Source organism: Triticum aestivum, chromosome 5D (genome assembly GCF_018294505.1).
Source record: "Triticum aestivum cultivar Chinese Spring chromosome 5D, IWGSC CS RefSeq v2.1, whole genome shotgun sequence".
Taxonomy (NCBI): Eukaryota; Viridiplantae; Streptophyta; class Magnoliopsida; order Poales; family Poaceae; genus Triticum; species Triticum aestivum.
The window spans coordinates 394,953,378-394,965,210 of record NC_057808.1 but is presented as its reverse complement, the minus strand read 5'-3'; positions in this window follow the sequence as shown (position 1 = coordinate 394,965,210).

Below are 11,833 nucleotides of genomic sequence, written 5' to 3'. Positions count from 1 at the left end.
GACAGGGTTGCCGTACCACTCTGGTGCGGAACGTGTCCTTGTGGACCTACCAAGTTCAGTGGTAAATTGATCATGATCGTCATCATTAACTTCCTCTCTAGTCGGTGCAGGCACCACAGAAACATTTTCTAGTGCTGCGCTACTCTCTGGTTCAAGAAGAGTCATCTCATCAAGTTCCACTTTCCTCCCACTTACTTCTTTCGAGAGAGACTCTTTCTCCAGAAAGGACCCATTCTTGGCAACGAAGATCTTGCCTTCAGATCTGAGGTAGAAGGTATACCCAATGGTTTCCTTCGGGTATCCTATGAAGACGCATTTTTCCGACTTGGGTTCGAGCTTTTCAGGTTGAAGTTTCTTGACATAAGCATCGCATCCCCAAACTTTTAGAAATGACAGCTTAGGTTTCTTCCCAAACCATAATTCATACGGTGTCGTCTCAACGGATTTCGACGGAGCCCTATTTAAAGTGAATGCGGCAGTCTCTAAAGCATAACCCCAAAATGATAGCGGTAGATCGGTAAGAGACATCATAGATCGCACCATATCCAATAGAGTGCGATTACGATGTTCGTGTTGGGGAACGTAGTAATTTCAAAAAATTTCCTACGCACACGCAAGATCATGGTGATGCATAGCAACGAGAGGGGAGAGTGTTGTCCACGTACCCTCGTAGACCGAAAGCGGAAGCGTTAACACAACGCGGTTGATGTAGTCGTACGTCTTCACGATCCGACCGATCAAGTACCGAACGTACGGCACCTCCGAGTTCAGCACACGTTCAGCTCGATGACGTCCCTCGAACTCCAGCCGAGTGTTGAGGGAGAGTTTCGTCAGCACGACGGCGTGGTGACGATGATGATGTTCTACCGACGCAGGGCTTCGCCTAAGCACCGCTACAATATTATCGAGGTGTAATATGGTGGAGGGGGGCACCGCACACGGCTAAAAGATCGTTGATCAATTGTGTGCCTAGAGGTGCCCCCCTGCCCCCGTATATAAAGGTGCAAGGGGGGGTTCGGCCGGCCTAAGGGAGAGGCGCGCCAGGAGGAGTCCTACTCCTACCGGGAGTAGGACTCCCCCCCTTTTCGGACTGGGGGGAGGGGCGCGCGACCCTGCCCTGGCCTCCCCTCCTCTCTTCCACCTAGGCCCACTAAGGCCCATTAAGTTACCGGGGGGTTCCGGTAACTTCCCGGTACTTCGGAAAAATCCCGATTTCACCCGGAACACTTCCGATGTCCAAACATAGGCTTCCAATATATCAATCTTTATGTCTCGACCATTTCGAGACTCCTCGTCATGTCCGTGATCACATCCGGGACTCCGAACAACCTTCGGTACATCAAAACATATAAACACATAATATAATTGTCATCGTAATGTTAAGCGTGCGGACCCTACGGGTTCGAGAACTATGTAGACATGACCGAGACACCTCTCCGGTCAATAACCAATAGTGGAACCTGGATGCTCATATTGGTTCCTACATATTCTACGAAGATCTTTATCGGTCAGACCGCATAACAACATACGTTGTTCCCTTTGTCATCGGTATGTTACTTGCCCGAGATTCGATCGTCGGTATCTCGATACCTAGTTCAATCTCGTTACCGGCAAGTCTCTTTACTCGTTCCGTAATACATCATCCCGCAACTAACTCATTAGTCACAATGCTTGCAAGGCTTATAGTGATGTGTTTTACTGATTGGGCCCAGAGATACCTCTCCGACAATCGGAGTGACAAATCCTAATCTCGAAATACGCCAACCCAACAAGTACCTTTGGAGACACCTGTAGAGCACCTTTATAATCACCCAGTTATGTTGTGATGTTTGGTAGCACAGAAAGTGTTTCTACGGTAAACGGGAGTTGCATAATCTCATAGTCATAGGAACATGTATAAGTCATGAAGAAAGCAATAGCAACATACTAAACGATCGAGTGCTAAGCTAACGGAATGGTTCAACTCAATCACATCATTCTCCTAATGATGTGATCCCGTTAATCAAATGACAACTCATGTCTATGGCTAGGAAACACAACCATCTTTGATCAAGGAGCTAGTCAAGTAGAGGCATACTAGTGACACTCTGTTTGTCTATGTATTCACACATGTATTATGTTTCCGGTTAATACAATTCTAGCATGAATAATAAACATTTATCATGATATAAGGAAATAAATAATAACTTTATTATTGCCTCTAGGGCATATTTCCTTCAGTCTCCCACTTGCACTAGAGTCAATAATCTAGATTACACAGTAATGATTCTTACACCCATGGAGTCTTGGTGCTGATCATGTTTTGCTCGTGGAAGAGGCTTAGTCAACGGGTCTGCAACATTCAGATCCCTATGTATCTTGCAAATTTCTATGTCTCCCACCTGGACTAAATCCCGGATGGAATTGAAGCGTCTTTTGATGTGCTTGGTTCTCTTGTGAAATCTGGATTCCTTTGCTAAGGCAATTGCACCAGTATTGTCACAAAAGATTTTCATTGGTCCCGATGCACTAGGTATGACATCTAGATCGGATATGAACTCCTTCATCCAGACTCCTTCATTTGCTGCTTCCGAAGCAGCTATGTACTCCGCTTCACACGTAGATCCCGCCACGACACTTTGCTTAGAACTGCACCAACTGACAGCTCCACCGTTCAATGTAAACACGTATCCGGTTTGCGATTTAGAATCGTCCGGATCAGTGTCAAAGCTTGCATCAGCGTAACCATTTACGATGAGCTCTTTGTCAAAACCATAAACGAGAAACATATCCTTAGTCCTTTTCAGGTATTTCAGGATGTTCTTTACCGCTGTCCAGTGATCCACTCCTGGATTACTTTGGTACCTCCCTGCTAAACTTATAGCAAGGCACACATCAGGTCTGGTACACAGCATTGCATACATGATAGAGACTATGGCTGAAGCGTAGGGAACATCTTTCATCTTCTCTCTATCTTCTGCAGTGGTCGGGCATTAAGTCTTACTCAATCTCACACCTTGTAGTACAGGCAAGAACCCTTTCTTTGCTTGATCCATTTTGAACTTCTTCAAAACTTTGTCAAGGTATGTGCTTTGTGAAAGTCCAATTAAGCGTCTTGATCTATCTCTATAGATCTTGATGCCCAATATATATGCAGCTTCACCGAGGTCTTTCATTGAAAAACTCTTATTCAAGTATCCCTTTATGCTATCTAGAAATTCTATATCATTTCCAATTAGCAATATGTCATCCACATATAATATCAGAAATGCTACTGAGCTCCCACTCACTTTCTTGTAAATACAGCCTTCTCCAAAAGTCTGTATAAAACCAAATGCTTTGATCACACTATCAAAGCGTTTATTCCAACTCCGAGAGGCTTGCACTAGTCCATAAATGGATCGCTGGAGCTTGCACACTTTGTTAGCTCCCTTTGGATCGACAAAACCTTCCGGTTGCATCATATACAACTCTTCTTCCAGAAATCCATTCAGGAATGCAGTTTTGACATCCATTTGCCAAATTTCATAATCATAAAATGCGGCAATTGCTAACATGATTCGGACGGATTTAAGCATCGCTACGGGTGAGAAGGTCTCATCGTAGTCAATCCCTTGAACTTGTCAAAAACCTTTCGCAACAAGTCGAGCTTTATAGACAGTAACATTACCGTCAGCGTCAGTCTTCTTCTTGAAGATCCATTTATTTTCAATGGCTTGCCGATCATCGGGCAAGTCAACCAAAGTCCATACTTTGTTCTCATACGTGGATCCCATCTCGGATTTCATGGCCTCAAGCCATTTTGCGGAATCTGGGCTCACCATCGCTTCTTCATAGTTCGTAGGTTCGACATGGTCTAGTAACATAACCTCCAGAACAGGATTACGGTACCACTCTGGTGCGGATCTTAATCTGGTTGACCTACGAGGTTCAGTAATAACTTCATCTGAAGTTTCATGGTCATTATCATTAACTTCCTCACTAATTGGTGTAGGTGTCGCAGAAACTGATTTCTGTGATGATCTACTTTCCAATAAGGGAGCAGGTACAGTTACCTCATCAAGTTCTACTTTCCTCCCACTCTCTTCTTTCGAGAGAAACTCCTTCTCTAGAAAGGATCCATTCTTAGCAACGAATGTCTTGCCTTCGGATCTGTGATAGAAGGTGTACCCAACAGTCTCCTTTGGGTATCCTATGAAGACACATTTCTCCGATTTAGGTTCGAGCTTATCAGGTTGAAGTTTCTTCACATAAGCATCGCAACCCCAAACTTTAAGATATGACAACTTTGGTTTCTTGCCAAACCATAGTTCATAAGGTGTCGTTTCAACGGATTTTTGATGGTGCCCTATTTAGAGTGAATGCAGGCGTCTCTAAAGCATAACCCCAAAACGATAGCGGTAAATCAGTAAGAGACATCATAGATCGCACCATATCTAGTAAAGTACGATTACGACATTCGGACACACCATTACGTTGTGGTGTTCCGGGTGGCGTGAGTTGCGAAACTATTCAGCATTGTTTCAAATGTAGGCCAAACTCGTAACTCAAATATTCTCCTCCACGATCTGATCGTAGAAACTTTATTTTCTTGTTACGATGATTTTCAACTTCGCTCTGAAATTCTTTGAACTTTTCAAATGTTTCAGACTTATGTTTCATTAAGTAGATATACCCATATCTACTCAAATCATCTGTGAAGGTGAGAAAATAACGATATCCGCCACGAGCCTCAATATTCATCGGACCACATACATCTGTATGTATGATTTCCAACAAATTAGTTGCTCTCTCCATAGTACCAGAGAACGGTGTTTTAGTCATGTTGCCTATGAGACACGGTTCGCAAGTACCAAGTGATTCATAATCAAGTGATTCCAAAAGTCCATCATTATGGAGTTTCTTCATGTGCTTTACACCGATATGACCTAAACGGCAGTGCCACAAATAAGTTGCACTATCAACTCTGCATCTTTTGGCTTCGACATTATGAATATGTGTGTCACTACTACCGAGATTCATTAAAAATAGACCACTCTTCAAGGGTGCATGACCATAAGAGATATTACTCATATAAATAGAACAACCATTATTCTCTGATTTAAATGAATAACCGTCTCGCATCAATCAAGATCCAGATATAATGTTCATGCTCAACGCTGGCACCAAATAACAATTATTTAGGTCTAATACTAATCCCGAAGGTAGATGTAGAGGTAGCGTGCCGACGGCGATCACATCGACTTTGGAACCATTTCCCACGCGCATCGTCACCTCGTCCTTAACCAATATTTCACTTAATCCGTAGCCCCTGTTTCGAGTTGCAAATATTAGCAACAGAACCAGTATCAAATACCCAGGTGCTACTGCGAGCATTAGTAAGGTACACATCAATAACATGTATATCACATATACCTTTGTTCACCTTGCCAACCTTCTTATCCGCCAAATACTTGGGGCAGTTCCGCTTCCAGTGACCAGTCTGCTTGCAGTAGAAGCACTCAGTCTCAGGCTTAGGTCCAGACTTGGGTTTCTTCTCCTGAACAGCAACTTGCTTGCTGTTCTTCTTCCCTTTGACCTTTTTCATGAAACTAGTGGTCTTATTGACCATCAACACTTGATGCTCCTTTTTTATTTCTACCTCCGCTGCCTTTAGCATTGCGAAGAGCTCGGGAATTGTCTTATTCATCCCTTGCATGTTATAGTTCATCACGAAGCTCTTGTAGCTTGGTGGTAGTGATTGAAGAATTCTGTCAATGACGCTATCATCCGGAAGATTAACTCCTAGTTGAATCAAGTGATTATTATACCCAGACATTTTGAGTATATGCTCACTGACAGAACTATTCTCTTCCATCTTGCAGCTGTAGAACTTATTGGAGACTTCATATCTCTCAATCCGGGCATTTGCTTGAAATATTAACTTCAACTCCTGGAACATCTCATATGCTCCATGACGTTCAAAGCGTCGTTGAAGACCCGGTTCTAAGCCGTAAAGCATGGCACACTGAACTATCGAGTAGTCATCAGCTTTGCTCTGCCAGACGTTCATAACTTCTGGTGTTGCTCTTGCAGCAGGCCTGGCACCCAGCGGTGCTTCCAGGACGTAATTCTTCTGTGCAGCAATGAGGATAATCCTCAAGTTACGGACCCAGTCCGTGTAATTGCTACCATCATCTTTCAACTTTGCTTTCTCAAGGAACGCATTAAAATTCAACGGAACAATAGCACGGGCCATCTATCTACAATTAACATAGACAAGCAAGATACTATCAGGTACTAAGTTCATGATAAATTCAAGTTCAATTAATCATATTACTTAAGAACTCCCACTTAGATAGACATCTCTCTAATCATCTAAGTGATTACGTGATCCAAATCAACTAAACCATAACAGATCATCACGTGAAATGGAGTAGTTTTCAATGGTGAACATCACTATGTTGATCATATCTACTATATGATTCACGCTCGACCTTTCGGTCCCAGTGTTCCGAGGCCATATCTGCATATGCTAGGCTCGTCAAGTTTAACCTGAGTATTCCGCGTGTGCAACTGTTTTGCACCCGTTGTATTTGAACGTAGAGCCTATCACACCCGATCATCACGTGGTGTCTCAGCACGAAGAACTTTCGCAACGGTGCATACTCAGGGAGAACACATTTATCTTGAAATTTTAGTGAGAGATCATCTTATAATGCTACCGTCAATCAAAGCAAGATAAGATGCATAAAAGATAAACATCACATGCAATCAAAATAAGTGATATGATATGGCCATCATCATCTTGTGCTTGTGATCTCCATCTCCGAAGGACCGTCATGATCACCATCGTCACCGGCGCGACACCTTGATCTCCATTGTAGTATCGTTGTCATCTCACCAACTATTGCATTTACGACTATCGCTACCGCTTAGTGATAAAGTAAAACAATTACATGGCGATTGCATTGCATACAATAAAGCGACAACCATATGGCTCCTGCCAGTTGCCGATAACTCGGTTACAAAACATGATCATCTCATACAATAAAATATAGCATCATGTCTTGACCATATCACATCACAACATCCCTGCAAAAACAAGTTAGACGTCCTCTACTTTGTTGTTGCAAGTTTTACGTGGCTGCTACGGGCTTAGCAAGAACCGTTCTTACCTACGCATCAAAACCAGAACGATAGTTTGTCAAGTTGGTGCTGTTTTAACCTTCGCAAGGACCGGGCGTAGCCACACTCGGTTCAACTAAAGTGAGAGAGACAGACACCCGCCAGTCACCTTTAAGCATCAAGTGCTAGCAACGGTGAAACCAGTCTTGCGTAAGCGTACGCGTAATGTCGGTCCGGGCCGCTTCATCTCACAATACCGCTGAACCAAAATATGACATGCTGGTAAGCAGTATGACTTATATCGCCCACAACTCACTTGTGTTCTACTCGTGCATATAACATCAACGCATAAAACCAGGCTCGGATGCCACTGTTGGGGAACGTAGTAATTTCAAAAAAATTCCTACGCACACGCAAGATCATGGTGATGCATAGCAACGAGAGGGGAGAGTGTTGTCCACGTACCCTCGTAGACCGAAAGCGGAAGCGTTAACACAACGCGGTTGATGTAGTCGTACGTCTTCACGATCCGACCGATCAAGTACCGAACGTACGGCACCTCCGAGTTCAGCACACGTTCAGCTCGATGACGTCCCTCGAACTCCGATCCAGCCGAGTGTTGAGGGAGAGTTTCGTCAGCATGACGGCGTGGTGACGATGATCATGTTCTACCGACGCAGGGCTTCGCCTAAGCACCGCTACGGTATTATCGAGGTGTAATATGGTGGAGGGGGGCACCGCACACGGCTAAAAGATTGTTGATCAATTGTGTGTCTAGAGGTGCCCCCTGCCCCCGTATATAAAGGTGCAAGGGGGGTTCGGCCGGCCTAAGGGAGAGGCGCGCCAGGAGGAGTCCTACTCCTACCGGGAGTAGGACTCCCCCCTTTTCCATGTTGGACTAGGAGAGAAAGGGGGAAAAGGTGGAGGGGAGGAAGGAAGGGGGGCGCCGCCCCCCTCTCCTTGTCCTATTCGGACTGCGGGGAGGGGCGCGCGGTCCTGCCCTGGCCTCCTCTCCTCTCTTCCACCTAGGCCCACTAAGGCCCATTAAGTTACCGGGGGGTTCCGGTAACCTCCCGGTACTCCGGAAAAATCCCGATTTCACCCGGAACACATCCGATGTCCAAACATAGGCTTCCAATATATCAATCTTTATGTCTCGACCATTTCGAGACTCCTCGTCATGTCCGTGATCACATCCGGGACTCCGAACAACCTTCGGTACATCAATACATATAAACTCATAATATAACTGTCATCGTAACGTTAAGCGTGCGGACCCTACGGGTTCGAGAACTATGTAGACATGACCGAGACACCTCTCGTCAATAACCAATAGCGGAACCTGGATGCTCATATTGGTTCCTACATATTCTACGAAGATCTTTATCGGTCAGACCGCATAACAACATACGTTGTTCCCTTTGTCATCGGTATGTTACTTGCCCGAGATTCGATCGTCGGTATCTCGATACCTAGTTCAATCTCGTTACCGGCAAGTCTCTTTACTCGTTCCGTAATACATCATCCCGCAACTAACTCATTAGTCACCATGTTTGCAAGGCTTATAGTGATGTGTATTACTGAGTGGGCCCAGAGATACCTCTCCGACAATCGGAGTGACAAATCCTAATCTCGAAATACGCCAACCCAACAAGTACCTTTGGAGACACCTGTAGAGCACCTTTATAATCACCCAGTTATGTTGTGACGTTTGGTAGCACACAAAGTGTTCCTACGGTAAACGGGAGTTGCATAATCTCATAGTCATAGGAACATGTATAAGTCATGAAGAAAGCAATAGCAACATACTAAACGATCGAGTGCTAAGCTAACGGAATGGGTCAATTCAATCACATCATTCTCCTAATGATGTGATCCCGTTAATCAAATGACAACTCATGTCTATGGCTAGGAAACACAACCATCTTTGATCAACGAGCTAGTCAAGTAAAGGCATACTAGTGACACTCTGTTTGTCTATGTATTCACACATGTATTATGTTTCCGGTTAATACAATTCTAGCATGAATAATAAACATTTATCATGATATAAGGAAATGAATAATAACTTTATTATTGCCTCTAGGGCATATTTCCTTCAGTTCGGACACACCATTACGCTGAGGTGTTCCAGGCGGCGTGAGTTGTGAAACAATTCCACATTTCCTTAAGTGTGCGCCAAATTCGTGACTCAAATATTCCCCTCCATGATCTAATCGTAAGAACTTTATTTTCCTGTCACGTTGATTCTCAACCTCACTCTGAAATTCCTTGAACTTTTCAAAGGTCTCAGACTTGTGTTTCATCAAGTAGACATACCCATATCTACTTAAGTCATAAGTGAGGGTGAGAACATATCGATAGCCACCGCGAGCCTCAACGCTCATTGGACCGCACACATCAGTATGTATGATTTCCAATAAGTTGGTTGCTCGCTCCATTGTTCCGGAGAACGGAGTCTTGGTCATTTTTCCCATGAGGCATGGTTCGCACGTGTCAAATGATTCATAATCAAGAGACTCCAAAAGTCCATCTGCATGGAGTTTCTTCATGCGTTTGATACCAATGTGACCAAGGCGGCAGTGCCACAAGTATGTGGGACTATCACGTTCGAGATTCATTAAGAATAAACCATTGACCAGCGGGGCATGACCATAAAACATATCTCTCATATAAATAGAACAACCATTATTCTCGGATTTAAATGAGTAGCCATCTCGCATTAAACGAGATCCAGATACAAAGTTCATGCTCAAAGCTGGCACTAAATAACAATTATTGAGGTTTAAAACTAACCCCGTAGGTAAATGTAGAGTTAGCGTGCCGACGGCGATCACATCAACCTTGGAACCATTCCCGACGCGCATCATCACCTCGTCCTTCGCTAGGCTCCGCTTATTCCGCAGCTCCTATTTTGAGTTACGAATATGAGCAACCGCACCGGTATCAAATACCCAGGAGCTACTACGAGTACTGGTAAGGTACACATCAATAACATGTATATCACATATACCTTTGGTGTTGCCGGCCTTCTTGTCCGCTAAGTATTTGGGGCAGTTCCGCTTCCAGTGACCGTTTCCCTTGCAGTAAAAGCACGCAGTCTCAGGCTTGGGTCCATTCTTTGTGTTCTTCCCGGCAGCTTGCTTACCGGGCGCGGCAACTCCCTTGCCGTCTTTCTTGAATCTCTTTTTACCCTTGCCTTTCTTGAACTTAGTGTTTTTATTCACCATCAACACTTGATGTTCCTTTTTGATCTCCACCTCCGCTGATTTCAGCATCGAATATACCTCAGGAATGGTTTTCTCCATCCCCTGCATATTGAAGTTCATCACAAAGCTCTTGTAGCTAGGTGGAAGCGACTGAAGGATTCTGTCAACGACCGCATCATCCGGGAGATTAACTCCCAGCTAAGACAAGCGGTTGTGCAACTCAGACATTTTGAGTATGTGTTCGCTGACGGAACTATTCTCCTCCATCTTACAACTGTAGAACTTGTCGGAGACTTCATATCTCTCGACCCGGGCATGAGCTTGGAAAACCATTTTCAGCTCTTGGAACATCTCATATGCTCCGTGCTGCTCAAAATGCTTTTGGAGCCCCGGTTCTAAGCTGTAAAGCATGCCGCACTGAACCAGGGAGTAATCATCACTACGCGACTGCCAGGCGTTCATAACGTCTTGAGTTGCTGGGAAAATAGGTACTACACCTAGCGGTGCATCAAGGACATATTCTTTCTTGGCAGCTATGAGGATAATCCTCAGGTTACGGACCCAGTCCGTGTAGTTGCTGCCATCGTCTTTCAGCTTGGTTTTCTCTAGGAGCGCGTTGAAGTTGAGGGCAACATTAGCGTGAGCATTTGATCTACAAGACATATTGCAAAGTTGTAGACTATGTTCATGATAATTAAGTTCATCTAATCAAATTATTTAATGAACTCCCACTCAGATAGACATCCCTCTAGTCATCTAAGTGATACATGATCCGAGTCAACTAGGCCGTGTCCGATCATCACGTGAGACGGACTAGTCATCATCGGTGAACATCTTCATGTTGATCGTATCTTCTATACGACTCATGTTCGACCTTTCGATCTTCCGTGTTCCGAGGCCATGTCTGTACATGCTAGGCTCGTCAAGTCAACCTAAGTGTATCGGGTGTGTAAATCTGGCTTACACCCGTTGTATGCGAACGTTAGAACCTATCACACCCGATCATCACATGGTGCTTCGGAACAACGGACCTTAGCAATGGTGCACAGTTAGGGGGAACACAATTCTTGATATTTTAATGAGGGCTCATCTTATTTATGCTACTGTCGTTCTAAGCAAATAAGATGTAAAAGCATGATAAACATCACATGCAATCAAATAGTGACATGATATGGCCAATATCATTTTGCTCCTTTTGATCTCCATCTTCGGGGCGCCATGATCATCATCGTCACCGGCTTGACACCATGATCTCCATCATCATGATCCTTGTCATCGTGTCTTCATGAAGTTGTCTCGTCAACTATTACTTCTACTACTATGGCTAACGGTTTAGCAATAAAGTAAAGTAATTACATGACGTTTATGTTGACACGCAGGTCATAACTAAATTAAGACAACTCCTATGGCTCCTTCCGGTTGTCATACTCATCGACATGCAAGTCGTGATTCCTATTACAAGAACATGATCAATCTCATACATCACATATATCATTCATCACATCCTTTTGGCCATATCACATCACACGGCATATGCT